Source organism: Sciurus vulgaris (assembly GCF_902686455.1).
Source record: "Sciurus vulgaris genome assembly, chromosome: X".
NCBI lineage: Eukaryota > Metazoa > Chordata > Mammalia > Rodentia > Sciuridae > Sciurus > Sciurus vulgaris.
Window position 1 is genome coordinate 74,845,267 of NC_136471.1, and position 22,531 is coordinate 74,867,797.

At 35.6% G+C, this 22,531-nt stretch overlaps 1 protein-coding gene and 2 pseudogenes across 4 annotated transcripts in view; all 3 read right to left on the bottom strand.

The window, feature by feature from the left end:
* The window catches only part of LOC306650790 (uncharacterized protein), a 388,837-nt gene that overhangs the window by 231,834 nt on the left and 134,472 nt on the right, over window positions 1-22,531 (bottom strand). The gene's annotated exons all lie outside the window — the stretch shown is intronic.
* LOC306650583 (cell division control protein 42 homolog) lies at window positions 9,218-10,560 on the bottom strand (annotated as a pseudogene). The gene has a single exon. The product of its transcript is annotated as a cell division control protein 42 homolog (transcript).
* On the bottom strand, window positions 19,395-22,143 carry LOC306650796 (26S proteasome regulatory subunit 10B-like; annotated as a pseudogene). Its single transcript has 2 exons — window positions 20,071-22,143; window positions 19,395-19,997 (listed from the first exon to the last, which is right to left on the bottom strand). The product of its transcript is annotated as a 26S proteasome regulatory subunit 10B-like (transcript).

Consider the following 22,531-nt stretch of genomic DNA (forward strand, 5'->3'; position numbering starts at 1 on the left):
AAAGCTACTCATCGTTTGTGGTCAATACTCATCAATACTTGTCTGACTTGACTGATCAGTAGAAACTGCCAGTGCTGATCACATCCTCCTCCTTTCAATAGTTTGCTGGAATGGACTTCAGTACTTTTCTGCGACTTGGCTCTCCCTCTGCCTCAGTGTCTGCCCCTTTGCAGGATCATGGCTCATTGTTCCTTACCTCATTGGCAGGCTCTTGTGTTAGCTCCCTGATATCTTCACTTCTTGCTATGGTTTGGGTCTTTAGTGTCCCCAAAGGTCCATGAGATTAGGGCTCGCTCCCTACCTTGGTGCTACTGGGAGGTGTCAAAGCCGATATGGTGTGTACTGGTGACCAGCGTTCAGGGCATTGGTGCATTCCTTCAGAGACAACTGGGAGCCCAGTGCCTTTCTCCTCTCTTTTGCTTCTGTGCCATGAGGTGAGTGGTTCTGCTCAACACACACTCCTGCCATGATGTGCTGCCTCAACACAGGCCCAAATCTAAGAAGCCAATGGATCATGGACTGAAACTTTCAAATTTGTAGGCAACCCAAACCTTTTCTCTTTTTCTATTGATTAACAGATGCACACCGTTAGAATCATAAGCTGTAGCATGGAAATGGCAATTGGATAGGGATAGGGTTCTTGGTTTGGAGTCTTCAACTACCTAGCCCTTTGACCTCTGACATATCACCTCAGTTGCTGAAGCCTTGGTTCGCTGATGTGCAAAATGAGAGTGTCAGGTGGGGGGAAGGTAGCACCATGCTGTATGAGGTACAAAGTGTCATGCCGGTCTAACATTCTCAGAGCCAGTAAGACTCTGGTTGATGGGAATCACCCTGGCAGACCTGGAGGCCTGGGAACTGCACCTCTGCTACAATGGATCAGTCAAAATTGCAGTTCCTGTGTAGCCAGCTGAGGGTGAAGAAGCCAGCATTGTGGACTCCAGGGCAGAACCTGCCTGGGATTTCACATAAATAACTGAGGAAACCTACCCTCGCAAGAGAGAACATCAGAACCCGGGCAAAGAGCCGTGTTGAAGATGAATCCGAGAGCCAGCTCTGGTCAGTGAGGTCATTGCTTGACTCACCTGCAGCAGTGTGGAGGTTGCATGTAACAGGCTGGAATTGCAGCTGGCCACTCCATCACTGTGCACTCCCGTCCCTTTTCTCTGGAGGTACTCAGTGTGTAGCAGAGGGGAACAGCAGAGAAAGTCCGGTTTGCGATGGTTGAAACCCTGAAGGGATCAGTATGGGTCTGTGGGCAGGAGGGAAGATCTTTTGGGATAAATCCCTTCAATTCCTTCCAAACCATTTATCTTCTAAGATTGTTAGTGCACACATTGAATTTGTAGTTTTACATTTTTCCTAACTAATCAGTTCTTGAGCAAAGCTTTTGCACTGTCTTTACTCTCTTCATTTCTTTTGTATTGTATTAAAAAGAAGCAAACAACAAAATCGGTTGTCCCAATTTGAAAATTGATATCAGTGAGGGTGAGAAAGCACAGTTTCAAGGCATTAGAAATTAGCAATTTGCATTGAAATCTCAGTGGAAAGGACTCATTGACTTTAACTCTCTGAGCCATAATGACCTTTGGATCAAGTCAGGTTGCAATGTAAGCATTATTCAGAATGCGTAAAACATCTCAGGCATCTGGTCGTGTTCATCCTCAAAGACTGACAGAAAAATGCTTTGATTTGCAAGAAACGGGCAGGGATGCTTCCCTGCCACTGGTCAGGGCCCAGTGGAGTCACAATCAATCATCACTAAGCCCACTGCTATTTCCAGCGTCCTAGCCCAGTCTTGCATTCTCACTGCCTCATCAAGCGCCTTGGAATTTCTAGGATGGGCAGGGGAGTCTTAGCAAAATCCCAGATGAGCCCCTCTCCATCATAGTTCAGGAAAGTGCTGTCCAATCTTGAGTCCCAGGGAGTCCAGATCCCCCATGATCCTGAAGCACCTTGTGAACCTGATCCAGTGGCCCATCTTGTCCTTTAATCCTGAGAAACTCTTTCCTGCTTTCAACACCAGGGCAGGTCTGTTCCATCTAACACCTCAAGAGTCCTTCTCATTCATTCATTGCTTTGTGTGTTCGGCACACAATTCATGAAGCATTTGGATGTGACAGGTGTTGCACACAACACTGGGGATCAATGGGTGGCTGAACCCTCCTGTGGCCTTGTCCTCCCAGCGGTCTGACCAGGTGTAATACGGATCGTCATGCTGAGCTCTAAGAGTAAAGTAGAAGCAACAGCGTACCGAGGAGGGACCAAAAACATTCCACCCTATCCCTGTTCCACCCTCAGCAATAATCTGTGGGTCCCGAAGGCTGAACGGATGGCTCTGGAAACCCCACATCTCCATAAAGATATTCCCTTGTGGCTTTGCATTTCAGCTAATTCACTTTGGAGATCTATATCAAAATAGAATGAACTCCAGAGCCCTACTGCTTACATCCCCCACTAAACAACTGTCAAGCTTGGATTACAGAATGTGTTTGCTTTTCACTAATTCTTTAGGGAATTTTGAATTTCTTCTTGGGTCTCTGAGGAATTCGATCAAGAGCTTTGGGAATAGCCACCATTCTCTTAAAAGAAGATCACCTCAGGATGTTGGTTCTCTGTTTCTCTCCAATAAAGACTGCAACCCCTTCCCCATGATCTTCTGACAGTGGCTTCCAATGTACATGTGTGCTTATCAAAAAGAGATGGATTTGCAGGAGCATGACGCCATCAGGGCTAAGCACAATCCCCTTAACCAAGGGCATTTTGACACTCAATTTCTGACTTTGAATTTCCGATCCCAAACTGCTTTGCGACGCAGTGATGATTCCCATTCACCTCCAACTTCTGCTTTGACATCTGGAGCCTTGAATCCAGTCTAGCTTCAACCAGTGACCTGCAAGTGCTTAACAGCGCCCAGACATACCCCTCTCAACTTTTACTCTTTAATCAGTAAGGTAGTTCAGGTTTCTCCTCCTAGGACACAGGCTGCCTCCATTTCCTGACATGCAGAATGCTCTGAAGTTGAAAGTCCAGCGCCACCTTCTAGCCTCTATCCCTGACCTGTGACTCCCTGACCAGAGAGCATTCTGGGCCCCTTCTTGATTAGCACAGTGCTATGAGGACTCCACACGCCAGGGCAGCACAGGTCTAGGACCCTGTTTTATGAACTGTGTTGCAATTCAAAGTCCATTCACTACTCCTCTTGGGATTGACCCACGCTGCGTGCAATCTGCCTCAGCTTTTTTTCAGACAACTGTGCTCAAGTCGTTGGCTCAGAGCCCAGTGCATTCCTGTTGCAAGGGCAACATTTTATTTTGTTGGTGGTGTATTTTCCCTGTGCCGTGAAGTAGATCTTCCATTTGATTATGATTTTTGTTTCTACATATGTCCACTCTACTTTGTATTTGTTTTAATAAATAACTAAATTATCACATACATTCTCCCTGCTGTCAGATCCATTTAGGTGCAGTATCTCCTCAAATACTCCTGACAGTAGCTTTTATAGTATTATCTTTATTTATTGTTATTGTCTGTGTGAAATCATATTCATGAAAACTCCCAGTTTTTGCATTGACATCTTTTTCAATAGGAACCCTGTTTTCCTTTTGCACAGTCTGGTTCCTAGGTTAGAACTTTGTGTGTTCTTGTTTACCCGAATCATAGAAAATGTGAAGTATTATATTTTAAAAGTTATAAATTTCAATGGGATATGTGGTATTGTTTATTGTCCTCTCACATTGATTTGGATTTCCTGATATTTTGTACCAATATATTTATTCATAAGCATTTATTTAAAATAAGATTTTAGAAAACATTTTTAGGTAGTGGTGATTGAACCCAGGGGTTCTTAACCACTGAGCCACATCTGTAGCCTTTTTATTTTTTCTTTTGAATAGGGTCTTGTCATGTTGCTTAGGGCCTCCCTAAGTTTTCTGAGGTTGGATTTGAACTCATTATCTTCCTGTTTCAGCCTCCGAGTCTTTCGGTTTACAGGTATGCCCCATTGCGCCTAGCAAAATTTATATTCTTCATAAGGCAGGAGTTGCAACAAAGCAATACTTATGAAAATAAATTTACTTATTGTATTAGTTTGCATTGAACTGCATAGTGGCCCTCTCAAATTGTGTGTGTATAAGTAAAAACTAGTATGCATCACTCTTGGGTTGATCTGTAAAATAGACACCATCACCTTTGACATTTTTTTTTTTTGACCCTGAAGGTATTAAGTTATGGAATTGTTCCTCAGTCAATAATCTTTCATAAGAACAAAGTTTTCACTGCCATAATGTTTGTCACATTCTTGAATTGTAAAATATTTTGAATATTCCAATAGGCCAAAATAATGGCACATAAATTTTTTTCCATTGAATTGATAGTAATAACAAGTAAATGATCAAACTACACTGAAACCTAATTAAGTAGAGTGAAAGTTTATATTCAATATAATCCCATTTTCCTAACATTTTAATATCACAATTATTTTGAAAGTTATTCTCATATACTAGGCAAGTTCAACTTGGTTGTACTGTGAACCATTGATGTAATTGCTACCTAGAGACTCCATATTCATAGGTTACTATAGTTTTTTCAAAATATTTTTGTTTGTTCTCTTTAGTTATATATGACAGTAGAACATACTTTGACATATCATACATACATGCAATATAACTTCCCTTTTTTGTGGTTTTGCATGATGTGGAGTTACATTGGTTGTATATTCATACACGAACATAGGAAAGTTATGTCCAATTTATTACCTATACTTTCTTCATCACATATATATGTATCTAAGTCTATTCATTATCTATTCCAAAATTCATGTGAGTTTCTGGATGCATTTTAATGTAAGCTATAGGCAACAATATTTTCTGACTCAGAAAATTCAGTATGTAAATGATTTACTAGAATTTCCTTATACTTCCTTTTTTCTTTAGAAATAACTTTTACATAAAGAAAATGCCCAGATCCGAACTGTATTATCTCCTGATATTTGACAATTGTACATGCATGTGTAACTGCAATCTCTTATGAGTATGGAAAAATTTATCTTCTTGGGAGAATGTTTCTTCTTGTATATTCCCAATACATTTCTACCCCCTTCATTTACAGGCAAATCTTGGTCTGATTTTTGGTTCTGTAATTTAGTTTTGCTATTTCTAGAATTTCCTATAAATGGTATCATTTAGCATGTCCTCTTTGTGTTTGTCTTTTCATATATATATGTATGGATACAATACCTTTATTTAATTTATTTTTTTATTTTGCGGTGCTGAGGATCAAACACAATGCCTCACACGTGCTAGGCAAGTGCTCTACCACTGAGCTACACCTCCAGCTCCTCTGTGTGTCTTTTCGCTCAGCAAAAGATCTTTAAAAATATATTTTTTTTTAGTTGTAGATGGACACAATACCTTTATTTTATTTATTTTTTTATGCGGTGATGAGAACTGAACCCAGTGCCTCTCATGTGCCAGGCAAGCACTCTACCACTGAGCAACAACCCTAGCCCTCAGCAAAAGATTTTTGATATTCACAAATGCTATTGTGTGTATGCATATATTTTTACTTTTATTACTGTGTTGTTTTACATTGTGTAGAGATACCAGAGTTGAGATCTCCTTGTTGTAAGGAAAAACCACAAAATTACATGTCAAAGCAACACAATATACCTCCTAAATATGTACAAGTATTACTTCAATTAAAAATGAAATTAATTCATAAAAAAACAAAGCAATAGAAAAAGAAACATGTTTTCAAAAAGAGAAAAATATAGTGTAATATGCTACACCCAAGTATTGACAACAGTAATTTGTAAATAATGCCTTTTTTGTGTGTCATTGATTAAACTGATTTTCCAAGGCACCTACTCCTCTAGATAGATGAACTTAACTTACTACTTGTAATAATTTTATTTGTATATGAATTTTTTGTTAAAGTCTACCAAATGATGTCATTGATATAGTTTGCATATTAAATGTCTCCGAAAGGCCCATGTGTGAGCAACTTGGTTCTCAATGCATGAAGCTATTGGGTGGTGGTAGAACCTCTAAAAGTTGGTGCTTAGTGGGAGGAACTTAGGTCATTAAGGGTGTGCCCTTGAAGGACGTACTGGGACCTCAGCCCCTTCATCTTCCCCTCTTTCACTTCTCAGCTGTCTTGAGGTGAACATCTTGCCATTGTTTCCCACTATGATGTGTTTCCTTGCCACAGGTCCAGAAATAATGGGGCTAACCAACCATGGAATGAAGCCTCCAAAACTGAGCTAAAAGAATTCTTTCCATTTTTGCTGAAAATATTTGTTTTAATTGATGCATTATAATTATACATAATAGTGGAATTCTTTAGGGCATATTTAAGCACAATGAAGTTTTATTAAGTGCTTCCTTTTAAAATTTTATTATCTTAGATATTTTGCTACAGTAACAGAAAACTGAATAACTAATTAAATTATAGATATAGTCAATAGAGTTAATGAGTTGTGAACAAAATATTGTAATATCATTCCTTGTAACATTCTGTGTCAGGGTATGTGTCAAAAAATCCTGTGCATAAAACACTCAGGGTGATAGCTAAGGTGTTTTGGTAGGGTTAGACAAAATTTATTAAAAGACAAATTTGTTGAAATTAATCTAACACAAAATGCCTAGCACTATTCATCAACAGTGTAGTACTGTTGGGAGAAATACTAGGTCTTGGCTTGTAGCAGTGAACGTCTCAAGTGTGTACAGAAAACCTTGGCACATTCACGCCCGACAGGAAAACCTGTGGAGAGGAGCATTTCTCTCTGGCCACCTAGGAAAGTAAACAAGGTGCCTTCAAATTGACCTAGTGTTACCAAGGGAACCTGTGTAGGAATCTGGTGGTCTGATCCCCCATAGCACACAGTACTTATATACAAAAGGTCCTATGAATTAAGAAAATAGATTTGAGTGTAAGAGAAACCAATATATTTATGGTCAATTGATCTAAAATTTTTAATTGTGGTAAAATACATATAAAACTTATCATTGTAACCATTTGTCTGTGTGTAGTTGAGTGATATTCAGTGCATTCATATTTTTGTGCACCTATCACCATAAGTCATAAATCTCTCCATCTTGCAAAATGATATTTCCATATCTATGACACAATAAATCCATATTATTCCCTCTGCCCACCCCTTAAAAGCCACCATCATATTATCTTTCTCTATGAAATTAACTACTCTTGGCATCTGACATCATTAGAATCATACTACATTTGCCTTTTTGTGACTGGCTTATTTCACTTACCATAATGTCTTTAAGGTTCATCCATGTAACATGTGCCAGATTTTCTTCCTTATTAAGCTAACAAACCATTTTACTGTATGTATATACCATATTGCATTCGTCCATTCATCCATTTGTACATCCATTTGTGGATGGTTTGGTTGATTGCTCCTTTAGGCTATTGTGAATAATATATCTATGAACATGGGTATGCAGATATGTATTTGAGTTCTTGCTTTCAATCTTGGGGTGTAAATTCAAAAGATGTATTACTGGATCATATGGTGGTTCCAGTTTTATTTAAAATATTTTCTATTTGTTTTAATTAGTTATACATGACAGTAGAATGCACTTTGATACTCATTCTCCTGGTTGTACATGATGTAGAACCCCTCCAGTCTTGCAGTCATATATATACATGAGGTAATAATGTCTGTTTTGCTGTGCTGTCCTTCCTACCTCCATACTCCCTCCCCTCCCTTCACTCCCCTCTACCTAATCTAAAGCATCTCTATTCCTCCCTAGCCCTGCCATTGTGAATTATCATCCTCATATCAAAGAAAACATTCAACTTTTGGTTTGGGGGGATTGGCTTATTTCATGTAGCATGATATTCTCCAGCTCCATCCATTTACTGGCAAATGCCATAATTTCATTCTTCTTTAAGGTTGAGTAACTTTTAATTTTTTTGATGAACCACTATACTGTTTTCTTATGACTGCACATTTTTACCTTTCCTTCAGCAGTAAACATTGTTCCAACTTCTCCACATCTTTACCAACAGTTTTTATTTATTGTTTTTTTTTTTTTTTTTTCCCGAGGTGCTGAGGATTGAACCCAGGGCCTCATACATGCTAGGTCAGCACCCTTTCATTGAGCTACAATTCCAATATTTTTCTTTTATTTTTATAGTATTATATTTTAATGAGTATGTGGTGGTATCTCAGTGTGATTTGATCTGTATTTCTTTAATGATTAGTGAAGTTCAGTATCTTTTCAGATATTCGTTAGTGATTTGCTTATCTTAGCAGAAAACTCTATTAAAGCCATTTGTCCATTTAAAAAAAAAAAACAGATACTTGTTGAGCTGTAGACATTATTTATGTATTCTGGATATTTATCCCTGATTGGATATGTGAAAGGCAACTATTTTCTCATATTCTGTATGCTTCCTTTTCATTCTATTCTTTGTGTCCCTTAATTCACAGATGCTTTTAATTTTTGAGGGTTTTTGTTTAATACATCTGAAAAGAATGCATGTAAAAATGAAACATGAGAAAGCACTGGTTCAACACTAATAAAACTACGAGAATTAGGATTTGGATAAGGTAGAAAAGATGCATAAACATTTTTTAAAATTGGAAACCATGACCCAAATCATCTGATAAAATCCTTAATAACACTTATTGAGAGTCTTCATAAGGCTTTTCCCATGACTTTTATTAAACTTAAGAGCCCCAACTGGCTGCTCTATGTTCCTCATGCACAAAACAGAAGTGAGAGGATTCCCTTGACTAGTCACCTTGTTGTTAAATGTTCTTCATACCCCTACCCCACCCCCAGCTCTTTAGTAAAGCAGGCCTCCATCCTCATAACTTTAAAGAGGATGTGAGTCATTCCATAGGCATTTATTCTAGCATTGTCACTCATATTTCTTCTATATACCAGGTCTTCAGCTGGTTTCTGAGAACACCATATCACACACTATTGAGTTGCAAATCTATGATAAGCAAATAAAACAATGGCTGATGGGAAAGATTTTTAAATTACTACATTGATCCATTAAGTATATTTCAAAAGGTGCAATATTCTTTTTCATTTATAAATGAAAGAAATTAGAAATTAACTTTGGTTTAGTCATTTTTACATCACTATAACCAAAAGACCCAACAAGAACAACTTAAAGGTGGAAAGGCTTATTTTGGCTCCTGATTTCAGAGGTTTAGTCCATGATTGGCTGACTCCATAACTCTGGGCCTATGATGAATCAGAACTTCAAGGAGGAAGGGTGTAGTGGAGGAAAGCAGCTCAGGACATGAAAAGATGAAGCAGAGAGAGAGCTCCACTCAACAGAAACAAGATATAAATCCAAAAGCCACATCCCAGTGATCTCATTGCTCCAGCCACAACCTGCCTGCCTAAAGTTACCACCAGTTAATCCCTACTAGGTGATAAATACATCGATTAGGTTAAAGCTTTCATAGTCTATTATTTTCACCTCTGAACCTTCTTGTATTATCTCACACATAAGTTATATGTAAACTATAATAACTTCCAAAAAATCAGCAAATGACAAACAAATTTCCTTGAAAGTCACAATCATATAAATAGTACATTCTAGGAATGAGGAAGGGTAAGACAGGATCCATCCACTTTCATAAATTTCATTCAATACTGTTCAGGACATTTGTCATTACTGCAAAACAAAATTTTAGTTTTTAATCTTTAGTTTGATTTAAACATTGCTTTTTGTATGATGCTGATGTCAGTTGTGCAGAAAGGACTCTGGAGGGGCACGCATAGTGGTTCACACAGTGACTCTTCTTTGGTTCTTGAGGCTCTAGACAGCTAATATTTCTTCATCCAACACATTCTTTAGGCCTTTCTGTGTGAGTGCAGAACATTCCATATACTTGAAAGCCTTCAGATCACAGGCCAGCTTTTTATCAGTCTCTGCAGTGATAGGCTTTTGTTTGTTCTTTGTGGGCTTCTCAATAGTAGAGGGATCATCTCTGAGATCAGTTTCAGTCCCAACAAGCAAAAGAGAAGTCTTTATACAATAACGAGTTACCTTACACACCCACTCTTCTTTCACATTTTCAAAGAAGGATTGACAGACCAATGAAACCAATACTACAAACATCTGTTTGTGGATAACTCAGTAGTCATGATCTTTCATAATCATCTTTCCCTGCAGCATCAAAAAGTCCAAGAGTATATGGCTCTGCACTAATTATAACAATGACTGCATAGTTGTCAAAAACTTTTAGTACATATTCTAATGGAAATTTATATGTTGTGACAAGTTGTGAAACATGTCTCCTGACATATTTTCCCTTCTGCTGACATGTTTTACCAGTGGCATAATCACCCACAATAATACACTTAATTGTTTGCATTGCTGAATTAGTTGGTATATACTTTATTTAAAATTTGATGTTGACCTCGGCTTCTCCACAGGGGCATTGACAGCACCCAGGTGTTTTTAATTTTGATGTAGTAGTCGATTTTATTTACAATTTCTTTTTTTTTTGTAAGTGATTTCATATAAAAAAATCATTGCGAAGTTGAATGTCAAGAATCTTTCTACCTATGTTTGAATTACAGACTTCCTTTCAGTTCAGTACTAAAATGACAACCCAACTGAAAACTGGACAACACTCTAAATAGACATGTTCCCCAAAAGATATTCAAATTGCAAATAAGCAAATGAAGAGATGTTCATCATAGAATTACAAATTAGTGAATTGCCAATCCAAACCAAAGTGAGATAGCCAAGCACAATAGAACAATGATAATAAAAATGTCAGTAAAAAATGCTCTATGTCACTAATCATCAGGGAGATGCAAAACAAAACAACAATAACATATCATTTTACCACAGCTAGTATAGTTATAACCCAAAAGATGAAATATAGAAAATGCTGATAAGGATGTGGAGAAAGGTAGTCTTATATACTCTTGGTGGGAATATAAATTAGTGCAGTCACTATAGAAAACAGTATGGAGTTTTCTCAAGAAATTTAAAATAAAAAAGACTATATAATCCATCATTCCTGCTACTGGGTATTTATCCAAAGGAAATAAAATTATTATGACAAGAAATATCTTCATTTTCATGTTCATTGTGACACTATTCGCTACAGTCAAGATTTGGAAACAACCTAAATGTTGATAGATGGATGAGTGGATGAAGAAAATGTGGTAGATATACACAAATGGACTATGAGTTAGACATAAGAAATAACAAAATTCCCTCATTCATTTGCAACATGGATTGAACTGGAGATCATAATGTTAAGTGCAATAAGCCAGACACCTAAAGATAAATGTCAGATGATTTCAAACTCATATGTGGACTCTAAAAAGTGGAACTCAGAACTAGTGAGTAAAATAGTGGTTACCAGTGACTAGGAAGGTGAGGGCAGATAGGAGAATGTGGAGATATTACTTAATGATTACAAAGTCATAGCCAGATAGGAGGAAAAAATGTTGGTGTTCTATTATGCAGAAAGTGATTATAGTTAACAATATTGTATCATGTAATCTACAATAGCTAGAAGAGAGGAATATATTCTCATCACAAAGAAATGATAAGTGTTTTAGATTATGGATAACCTAAAGTATCATGAGTCAATCAATACACAATGTAAAAATGTAACAAACTGTACCCCACAAAATTATTGTCTGCCAATAAGAAAAATTTTTAAATGCGAACACCACATATGCACAAGAGTAGCTAAATTTTCCTAAAATCATAAATATCAAGTGCTAATAAGAATTCTGAAAAACTTTCATATACAAGTATCCTTCAGAGATATCGTAGGTTTGGTTATAGAACATCACAATATAATGAATATCACAATAAAGTGAATTAGTTGAATATTTTGGTTTCCTAGTTCATGTAAAAGTTATGTTTGTATTGTAGTCTGCTAAGTGTGCAATAGCATTGTGTCTAAAAAACAATATACACATTAGTTAAATATACTTTGTTGCTAAAAATGCTAACAATCATGTGAGTTGTTGGAAAAATAGCACCAATAGACTTGTTTGATGAAAGGTAGCCACAAATAATAAATAAATAAATAAATAAAAATTGGGATATTCATGAATTGGGACCCTTACACACAGTGGGTAGGAATGCAAATTAGCATAGCTGCTTTGGAATCAGTTTGCAATTCCTCAATAGATTAAATATAGAGTTTGTATATGACCCAGAAACTCCATTCTTACTTATATACCCAGGATAGATGAAACTGTATGCTTATAGAAAAACTTATACATAAATGTTCATAGTAGTACTATGCATAAAAGTTAAAAACTGGAAGCAACCCAATGTTTGCCAGTTGATGAATGGCTAACTATAATTTAAATACTTTAATAGATACAGAGTTATTCAGGTTATTTGTTTCTTTTGATGATTTTTGCAAGTTTTCATCTTTATAGGAATTGGTCTATGATTGGAATGTGCCCTTCCCAAAACTCAGTTATTCCCAGTGTGATAGTATTTAAGAGGAAATTATATCCTTAAGGGTTCCTCTCCTGTGAATGAGATTAGGTGTCCTTATAAAAGGATGCAATAAGGGAGTTCATGTCTTTTTGTCCTTCTGCCTTCCACCATGTGAGGACACAACATTCCTTCCTTCTCTAGTCAGCATTCAAAACACCCATCTTGGAAGCAGGAACCAGACATTCACTAGACAACAAATCTTCAGGCACCTTGACCTTGGACTTCTCAGCCTCCAGAACTGTGCAAAAATAGTTTTTTGTTTTTTATGAATTACCTAGTTTGTGGTATTTAGTTATAGTAGCACAAAACAGACCAAGACATACTCTATTTCATGCATTTTATAGGCATAGAATTGTTCATACTATTCCCTTACACTTTTAGGATCAGTAGTGATGTTCCCTTGATATGAATTTTCTCCCTCTCCTTATCAACTCTATTAATCTATTCCACAAACCATGTTTAAAAAATTGCTGTTGTTTTATTTTAATTTATTAATTTTTCTTGAATTTTAACACTTCCTTTTTTATGCTTATGCTTCCTTGGACTTTACTTTCTCAACGTAGAAGTCTAGTTTATTGATTTTTAGATTTTTCTTCTTTTCGTATAATTCATCATTCCTACTACTGGGATATTTATGAATTGGGACCTATAAGCACACACACACACACACACACACACACACACACACTTCTTTCTAAGCACTACTTTAGCTGCATATCACAAATTTTGATACATTCTATTCTATTTTTCTACTTTATTTTGCATTTAGTTGAAAATATTCTTTAATTTCCCTGAAGACTTCCTTTTCACACATTTTGTTTAACTTTCAAATATGTGAGAGTTTTCCAGATGTCTCCCTGCTATTGATTCTAGTTTGAGTTTATATTTTTACCTGAGAATATGCTTCATATTATTTCTGTTATTTTCTATTTATAAAGATTTCTTTTATGGTCTAGGATATGGCCTATTTTGGTGAGTATTATATGTGCATTTGAGAAGAATGTGTATTTTGCTATTGTTGGGAGGGTGTTCTATAAAGGTCAGGTAGGTCACATTGATTGACTTTTGAAGGATGGTTTCACTGGACCTAGAATAATGAATCGTTTTATTTTTAACACTTAAGAGATGTAGTCACTTCCATGGTTTCTAAAGATAAGGCTGCTACAATTCTTATCCTTCTTCCTCTGTAGGTGTGTCCCCACCCCTGACTAACTGTCTGATTTTCTCTTTGCCTTTGGTTTTTGACAATGGGAATATGATATCTCTATGTTTCTGTGTGTATAGATGCTCTTCAACTTACAATGGGGTTATGTCTGATAAACTCATTACAAGTTGAAAATATCATAAATAGAAAGTACATTTAATACACCTAGCCTACCAAAGATCATAGCTTATCCTGGAATATCTTAAACATGCTCAGGACACTTATGTTAGCCTGCTGTGGGGCAAAATCATCCAATTTTAAGCCTATTTTATAATAAAGTGTTGACTATCTTGTGTAATTTATTAAATACTGTACCAAAAATGAAAAGCAGAATGTGTTTATTAATACACTTTTACACCATTGTAAAGTCAAAAAATCATAAGTTGAACCATCATGTATCAGGGATAATTTTTATGTTTTTCTTTTGTATTGCATTTCCTGCTTAATATCCTTTGAAATTCTTTTTTTTCTTTTTTTCTTTTGATACTGGGGATTGAACCCAGGAGTGTCTATCACTGAACTACATCCCAGGCCTTTTAAATTTTTATTTTGAGACACAGTTTTGCTAAGTTGCCCAGGCTGGTCTCCAACTTGTGATTCTCTTGTCCCAGCGTTCTGAGTCATGTGCAAGTCTTGTCTGTAGTGTTTGGTAGTAATTTTGGAAATTTCTCAACCATTATTTCTTCATATTCCCTCTGTTCTGTTCTCCCTTTTCTACTTCTATAATTCTAATAATAGGCATATTAGACTGTTAGTTATTGTCCCACAGTACTTGCATATTCTGTTCTATTTTCCTACTTTTTTTCTCTTAATATTTCAGTTTGAGTAATTTTATTGACTCAACTTCAAGGTCAGTAATTCTTTCCTCACCTGTGGTGAGTCTACTTTTGAGCCCAACAGAGATAATCTCATTTTTTATTATGCATTTGATTTATGACATTTCTATTTTATTCTTTTTTAGTGCATATATTTTAGGTGAACAACATGATGTTTTTATATACATAGATGACATGAAATGATTACTATAGTCATCCTAACTATTTTATTCTTACAGTTTCTGTCTTTCTGCTGAAAATATTACATAATCATTCATGTCTTCTAATTTTGCCATTAGAACTTTTAAATGGAAGTTCCAGTCTTGGAAAATTGACATTTCCAGGTGGATATTTCTGTTGTAATATTCTGTCCTGTACATTGTAGGATATTTAGTACCATCTCTGGCCTCTATCCACTAGATGCCAGTAGCACCTCTCCCATTAAGACACTGATAAATGCCTCCAGATGTTGCCAAGTGTTCCCTGTGGACAAAATTGTCTGTTTTTGAGAACCAGTGCTTAAACATGTTAATCATAGTTGTTTTAAATTCCCTTTATGATAGTTCCAACAGACATGTGATATATGAGACTGCTTTGGATGATTTCTTTGTCTCTTCAATTTGTGTTTTTTCATGCTTTTTGGTAAGCCACATAATTTTTTGTTGTTGTTGAAAGATGACCATGTATACAATTATACATACTGAGATCAAGTTTTTCACTTTGATGTCAGCATGCTTTTTCTTCTGCTGGTCCTTTGGTGTGGGGGTTTATGTTGATATAGTCAGGAATCAGACTAGGTTTGAAATTTGCTTAGTTGCTATCGTTGCTATGGTTACCAGAGTTGGAATTTGTTGCTATGGTTATCAGAGTTGGATTTTGTTGTTGCCATGGTCACCAGAGATTTCAAAATCCTCTAGTGATACTTTGTTTTTGTTTCTCCACTTAGCTCTGGATCTTTCTTTTGTTTTTCTCCCCATAGAGTCAGTCTCTTGACATTATTCCAGCTATACTACCCTATATTTATTCAAGGTTTGTTAGTCTGGTTGGCAGGGGGCAAAAGTGGGCATTCTTTAATGTTCTTTTTAAGTTTTAATCTTAGGCAAGTATTTTGAACCTGGATTTTGGGGCATGTTCTTCCTGAGTATTACTACTCTTCCTCCAAATATAGAGGCTTCTAGAAAGATGAGTGTGGTTGCAGTTTCTATCATGATTGCCATTCACCTCACACAACTGCAATGGGATTCCACCAGTGTACTCTCTTGCACATAAAGTCTTGTATAGTGAAGATGTTGTATAGTCTAACATACGTGTTAGACTAGTTGGATTTTGGCGGTGGCTGTTGTTCTTTTCCTCCACCAGAAATATGGGAGAACATCATCCTTAGTATTCTCTATTAGATTCCTGGAGGAAAGGACAACAAAGAGGTGGGAACTCATTTGAGCTGGGGCTCACACCCAGAGATTCACACATCCTCTGTCACTGAAGTACAGTCCCAATCACAGTTCCAATATTTCAATTTTAATTGTCCTAAAGCTTATATGGTGTTCAGTGGTATGTGTTTGGGGATATACAATGATTCAGTCCTATTATTCTCTGTAGTCACCTCCCTCTGGATTCATGTTAGTTGTCTGCCCTTTGATTTCAGTTCTCTGATATGTTCAAGGGAAATTGTTAATTTATATTTCATCAAGCATTTTTATTTTACATGTTAGAGTGATTTTTTTCCACATTTCTATATCTTCCAGTGGAAATCAGAAACTGCTGTTAATAAATATAAAAGGGATTTATTTATTTGGCACTGGGAATTGAACCAAGGGGCACTCTACCACTGAGCAACATCCCCGGCCCTTTTTATCTTTATTTTTTTAAATTTTGAGACAGGGTCTCGCTAAGTTTCTGAGGCTGGTCTTGAACTTGCAGTCCTTCTGCCTCAGCCTCCTGAGCTTCTGGGATTGCAGGAGTGCACCACTGCACCCAGCTAAAAGGGATTTTCTTTTTTGGTACCAGGGATTGAACCCCAGGGCACTCAACCATTGGGCCCCATCCCCAACCCTTTTTTATATTTTATTTTGAGACAGTGTCTCACTAAGTTGCTCAGAATCTCACTAAGTTGCTGGGGCTGGTTTTGAACTCATGATTCTCCTGCCTCAGCCTCCCAATAAAAGTGATTTAAATAATAAAAATTACCTTCTATGATTACCCATGCAGCTTTAATTTATGTGGTCCTTCATTCCTTTGAGTAAATTTATATTTCTACCTTGTATCATTTTTCTTTAGCTTGAAAGATTTCATTTAACATTTTCTAGCATACATCTATGAATGATAAATTCTACATTTGGGTGTCTGAAAAAGTCTTCATTTCACCTTGAATTTTTTTGAAAGATATTTTTGCCAGATTATACAATCTAGGTTGAGAATTTTTCTCTTTCAGTACTTGTACTAATCAGGGCTTATTCTAGTCAAGGTTTTTTAGAGAAACAAAACAAATTAGAGGTGTGTATGCACATGCAAATGTGTGCACACACACACATACACAGAAATTGGTTCACATGATTATGAAGGTTGGTGAGACCAAAATCTTCAGGGTACACCAGCAGGTCAGAGCCCCAGGGAAGATCTGATGTTGCAGTTTAAATTTGAAGTTTTTCAGGCTAGATACCCAGGGAAAGGTTGGTGTTACAATTCAATTCCAAAGGCCATCTGCTGGCAGACTTCTTTTTCAACAGGGCAAGGTCAGTCTTTGTTCTATAAAGACCTTTAACCTACTGGGTGATGTCTACCTGCGTTATGGAAGTCAATCTGCTTTACTCAAAGTCTGCCAATTTAAATATGGATCTCATTCAAAATTTGCCCTCACAAAATCTTCCATAATAATGTTTGACCAAATATCTGAGCATCATGGTACCGTCAAGTTATACATAAAATTAACTACCACAGTACTTTAAAGATAATGAAGCACAATCTTCCTATCTTCATTATTTCCAATGAGAAATCTACAGTTATCCTTGTGCTGTTCCTTCAAATGAATCATATTTTTTTCTCTAGGTACTTTTAAGATTTTCTTTTCACTTGTTTTGAACAATGTGATTATGATATGACTTGGCTTATTATTTTTCACATTTCATGTATTCAGGGCTTATTGAGCTTCTTGCCTTTATTTTCATCAAATTTGGGAAATTTTGGCCATTATTCTTCAAATATTTTTCTTACTTTCCATTCTCTATTCCATCTTGGCCTCCAATTGCATACATATTTGGCTTCTTAAAGTTGCCCTTCAGCTTACTGATGCTTTGTTCTTTCTTAAACAAAAATTTTCTCTTAATTTCAGATATTTTCCAGTGACATGTCATCAACTTCTCTTATATTTTCTTGGGAAATGTCTACTCTTCTGCTAAATCCATACAGTGTGTTTTTCATCTTGTTAATTGAAGTGTTCATTGCTAGAAATTTGAATTAAATTCTTCTTGTAATTTTTGAGTTCTACTTAACTTTATGAACGTATAGGTTATAGTAAAAATAATTGCTTCATCTTTTATTCTAATTCCTTTTTTTTTTGGCAGTGCTGGGGATTGAACCCAGGGCTAGGCAAGTGCTCTACCAGTGGACTCTTGGTCCCTGTGCACATTCTTAAATCTGTGTCGATTATGATCAGTTTCCACTGACTGATTTTTCCTTATTATGGGCCATATTTTCCTTCTTAATTGCTGCCTGATAAGTTTTGATTGAATGGCTAACATCATACCTTTTAGATGCTGGATATCTTTTAAAATTTTACTGTGCTAAGAACAATTAACATGAGATATACTCTCTTGAAACATCATCTTTTTTTTTTTTGTGGTACTGGGGATTGAACTCAGGATCTCACACATGGTAGGAAAGTGCTCTACCACTGAGGTACAACCCTAGCTTTTAAGAATTGAGAGGGTTTTACCATGTTGCTTAGATTAGCTTTGACTAAATTTAGAAATATTCTTTTCTCTTTCCTCTTCAATTTTTTGGCAAAGTTTTCTTCAAATTTTTTTATAACAGTTTGGAAATGATTGGCATTAATTCTTTCTTAAATGTTTGATAAAATTTGCCAGTGAAGCCATCTGGTCGTGGGCTTTTCTTTCTTGGAAGGTTTTTGGTTATTGACTCATTCTCCATACTAGTTATAGTTCTGTCAAGACTTTCTGTCTTTGTGATCCAGTCATTGTGGATTATATATTTCTAGGAATTTATTCATTTCTTCTAGGTTAACCAGTTTGTTGGCATGTAACTTTTCTTATGGCTCATTGTGCTATCATTTGTAATTAACTCCTCTTCCATTCATAATTTATTTGAATCTTGTATCCTTTCTCTTAATAGATAAAGTTTTATCAATTTTATTTATCTTTTAAAAAAACATTTACTTTCATTAATCTAAAAATTATTTTTCTATTCTCTCTTTTATTTCTTTTTTCTTTTTGGCTGAGTTTCATTAACTTAAAAATTATTTTTCTATTCTCCATTTTCTTTATGTCTTCTCTAGTCTTCTATTCCTGTCCTTCTGCTCACTTTAGGCTTATGTTGCTTTTTTTCTAATTCATTGATGAATTGTTAGTTTGCTTATTTGAGATCTTTGTTCTTTTTAACGTAGATGTTCATCACTATAAAATTCCCTCTTGGTACCACTTTTGATACATCCTATAAGCTTAAGTATTTTTTTTTCTTTTGATTTCCTTGACCCAGTGGTTTTTTTATGAGTGTAGTGTTTAATTTCCATATACATTTGAATTTTGCAGTTTCCATTTTTATGTAGAACTAAAACAGATTTTATTAACCTTTTTTGAATGAGGAAAACAAATGATATAAAATAAGTATTAATTAAGAAATGCTCTCTTGTACTACTTTCAAACCATTTTTAGTGTTTTACAAAATGCTCAAATGGCAAATATGAAAAGCCTCAACATTCTTCTTTTGTAACTTTTGCTGCAATAAATGCAACATTAATAAACACAAATTTCTTCTGTGTCAATTTTAAAAGTTGAATTACCAAATTATATCCTATTTTTTTGTTACTCATATGTATTTGTTATTCATGCACATTTAATGAGATCATTGTCAATACACATATTATTTTCTTTAACTTTATTTTTCATTAAGTCAGTGTCTGTCATGCAGCTATCCAAAACCTTACAATAAATTACACAGGTTTGTAGTCCAATTTAGACTCTAGCTTCTTAGAATCAGTCACTTTTCTGACTTCTTTCATGAAGTCTTCCTGAACTACAAAATCATGATCAGCACGAACTGCAAATATACCTGCTTCAGTACAAACATTTCTCATTTCTCAGGTCTGCTCCATTAAGGCTATCTGATATCTTCACAATTGCTTCATAATCTATTTCACCATGCTTTGTATTGGGTCCTGCATGGAATTTCAATATATCTAATCTTGTTTTTTCATTTGGTAAATCAATATGTATTTTTCTATCTAATCTTTTTTTTTTTCTTTCTTGCAGTGCTGGGGATTGAACCTAGGGCAAGGCAAGCACTCTACCAACTGAGCTATCTCCCCAGCCCTCTATCTAATCTTCCTGAATGCAACACTGCAGGGTCCAACATATCTGGTCTGTTTGTAGCTATAATCATTTTAACTCTCTGCAGATTATCAAATCCATCCATTTGATTTAGTAACTCCGTGAAGGTTCTCTGAATCTGTCAGCTGAAGTAACTTCAGAAAACTGATGACCACCAATAGCATTTATTTCATCCATAAAATGATGGATAGCTGATTATCCCTGGCATAATTAAACATTTCTCTAATCAAACAAGCACTTTCACCAACGTACTTGTCTACAATAGAACTAGATACAAACTTTAAGAAATTGCAGTCCAGTTGGCTAGCAATACCTCTTGCCAGGAGTGTTTTTCCTGTGCCTGGTGGTCCATATAACAAACAGCCTTTTGGAGGTATTATTCCTACACACTGGAATAATTCTGGATTTGTAAGAGGTAATCCTATTTCCTCTCTTAATTCCCGAATATGTTCCGACAGACCTCCAATCTCAGAATAAGAAACATTCCCAGGGTCCTCAAGAGACATGTTGTAAACAAGTGGATCCATCACTCTTGGCAAATATCTCATGATAGTTATCATGAGATAACTTTGGATAGATATCCAAAGGAACTCTTGTTCCTGGCTTCAGCTTACTTTTGTCAAGCTGTTGTTGACAACCCACACATATCTTGGTCCATTTGTAGCTTTAACAATGAATTTTTCTTCAGTTAATTGTTTAAGCACTTCACCCACAATCTGTGCAACACTTTGTAGGACCTTCAGATCATTTTCAGACTTTTCATACTGCTTGGTAAGTTATTTTAATTGTTCCCTTAACTCCTTAAGACGGCCATTGATCTCCTTGTGCTCCAGCAGCTTCTTGCGGTAGTCCTGAAGCACCTTATCTCTAGGGTCTGCCATGATACTAAGCCGGTACTCATAGGGCATGATGGGAATCTGCAGTTTCCTTTTTGCTACTGATTTCATTCCTCTGAGTTTGAAGAAGATATTTGGTATGATTTTAATCTTAGATTTGTTAAGATTTGTTTTATGACCTAACATATTATCTATCCTAGGGAATGTTCCATGTGCACTTAAAAAGGATGTATATTCTGCTGTCATTTGAATGAACATTCTGTATGTTTCATTTGGCCTGTAATATTGTTCAAGCTCACCATTTCTATGTCACTTTCTTTCTGTTATTCTATTTATTGTCGACTATGGTATTTTAAAATTGTGTACTGTTATTATATTGCTATTTCTCTCTTCATTTTTGTCAATATTTTATGTATTTACGTGCTCTGAAGTTAGAGGCACATATATTTACAATTGTTATATCTCCCTGGTGAATTGACCCTTTTATCATTGTATAATGTATTCTTTGTCTCTTGTGATAGTTTTTGAGTTAAAGTTTATTTTGTCTGCAATAAGTATAGTCACACCTTCTCTCTTTTTGTTACCATTTGCTTGGAATATCTTTTTCCATCTTTTCATTTTCAGACTATGTATGTCCTTTAATGTCCCTTTTAGAGAGTGTATATTTTGATATTGACATTTTTAGTCATTCTATCTTTTATTTATTTATTGGTGCTGGGGATCAAACCTAGAGCTTCACACATGCTACTCAAGCACTCTACCACTGAGTCACATCTCCAGTCTCTCATTCCATGTATTTTGATCCAGGAGTTTAATCCATCTCCATTTACAGTAATTACAGTAATTATTGATATTATTACTATGACCATTTTGTTGTTTTCTGACTATTGGTAGTAATTTGTTCCTTTCCCTCTCTTTTACTGTATTCTTTTGTGACTTTTGACTTTAAAAAATTTGTATGATGCTTTGTTTCTTTCTTTTATGAACTCTCCCCTGCTTCTAAGCAGCCTGGTGGGGTGGCAGAGTAAACACAATGCCTCACATATGCTAGGTTCTACTACTGAGATATATCCCCAGTCCTCTTTTATGCAACTTGTATTGATTTTTTTTTTTGTGGTTACCATGGACTTACTTAAAATTTCTTGTACTTATAATAGTCAATTAAAACTCTTAATGGCTTCATTTGAACATGTACAAAAACTCTACACTTCTTCTCTAACACTTTGCCATTAATATCACAATTTACATCTATTTATATTATGTACAATTAATATATTTTAATGGTTTTGTTTAACTTTTATGGAATTAAAAGTTATTGGGGTTGGAGTTGTAGCTCAGTGGCAGAGCACTTGCCTAGCATGTGTGTGGCACTGGGTTCAATCCCCAGCATCACATAAAAATAAATAAATAAAATAAAGGTATTGTGTCCATCTACAACTGCAAATTTTTTTAAAGTTATTGATGTATCATCTTTACAGTAATGTAGTATTCTCTATTTGCCACTTGATTTACTTTACCACTGGGTTTTATACTTCTTATGCTATTGTTTCACTGTTTAACATTCTTTCTTTTCAAGTTAAAGAACTCCCTTTAGCATTTCCTGTAAGACAGTTCTAGCAATGATAAACTCCTTCA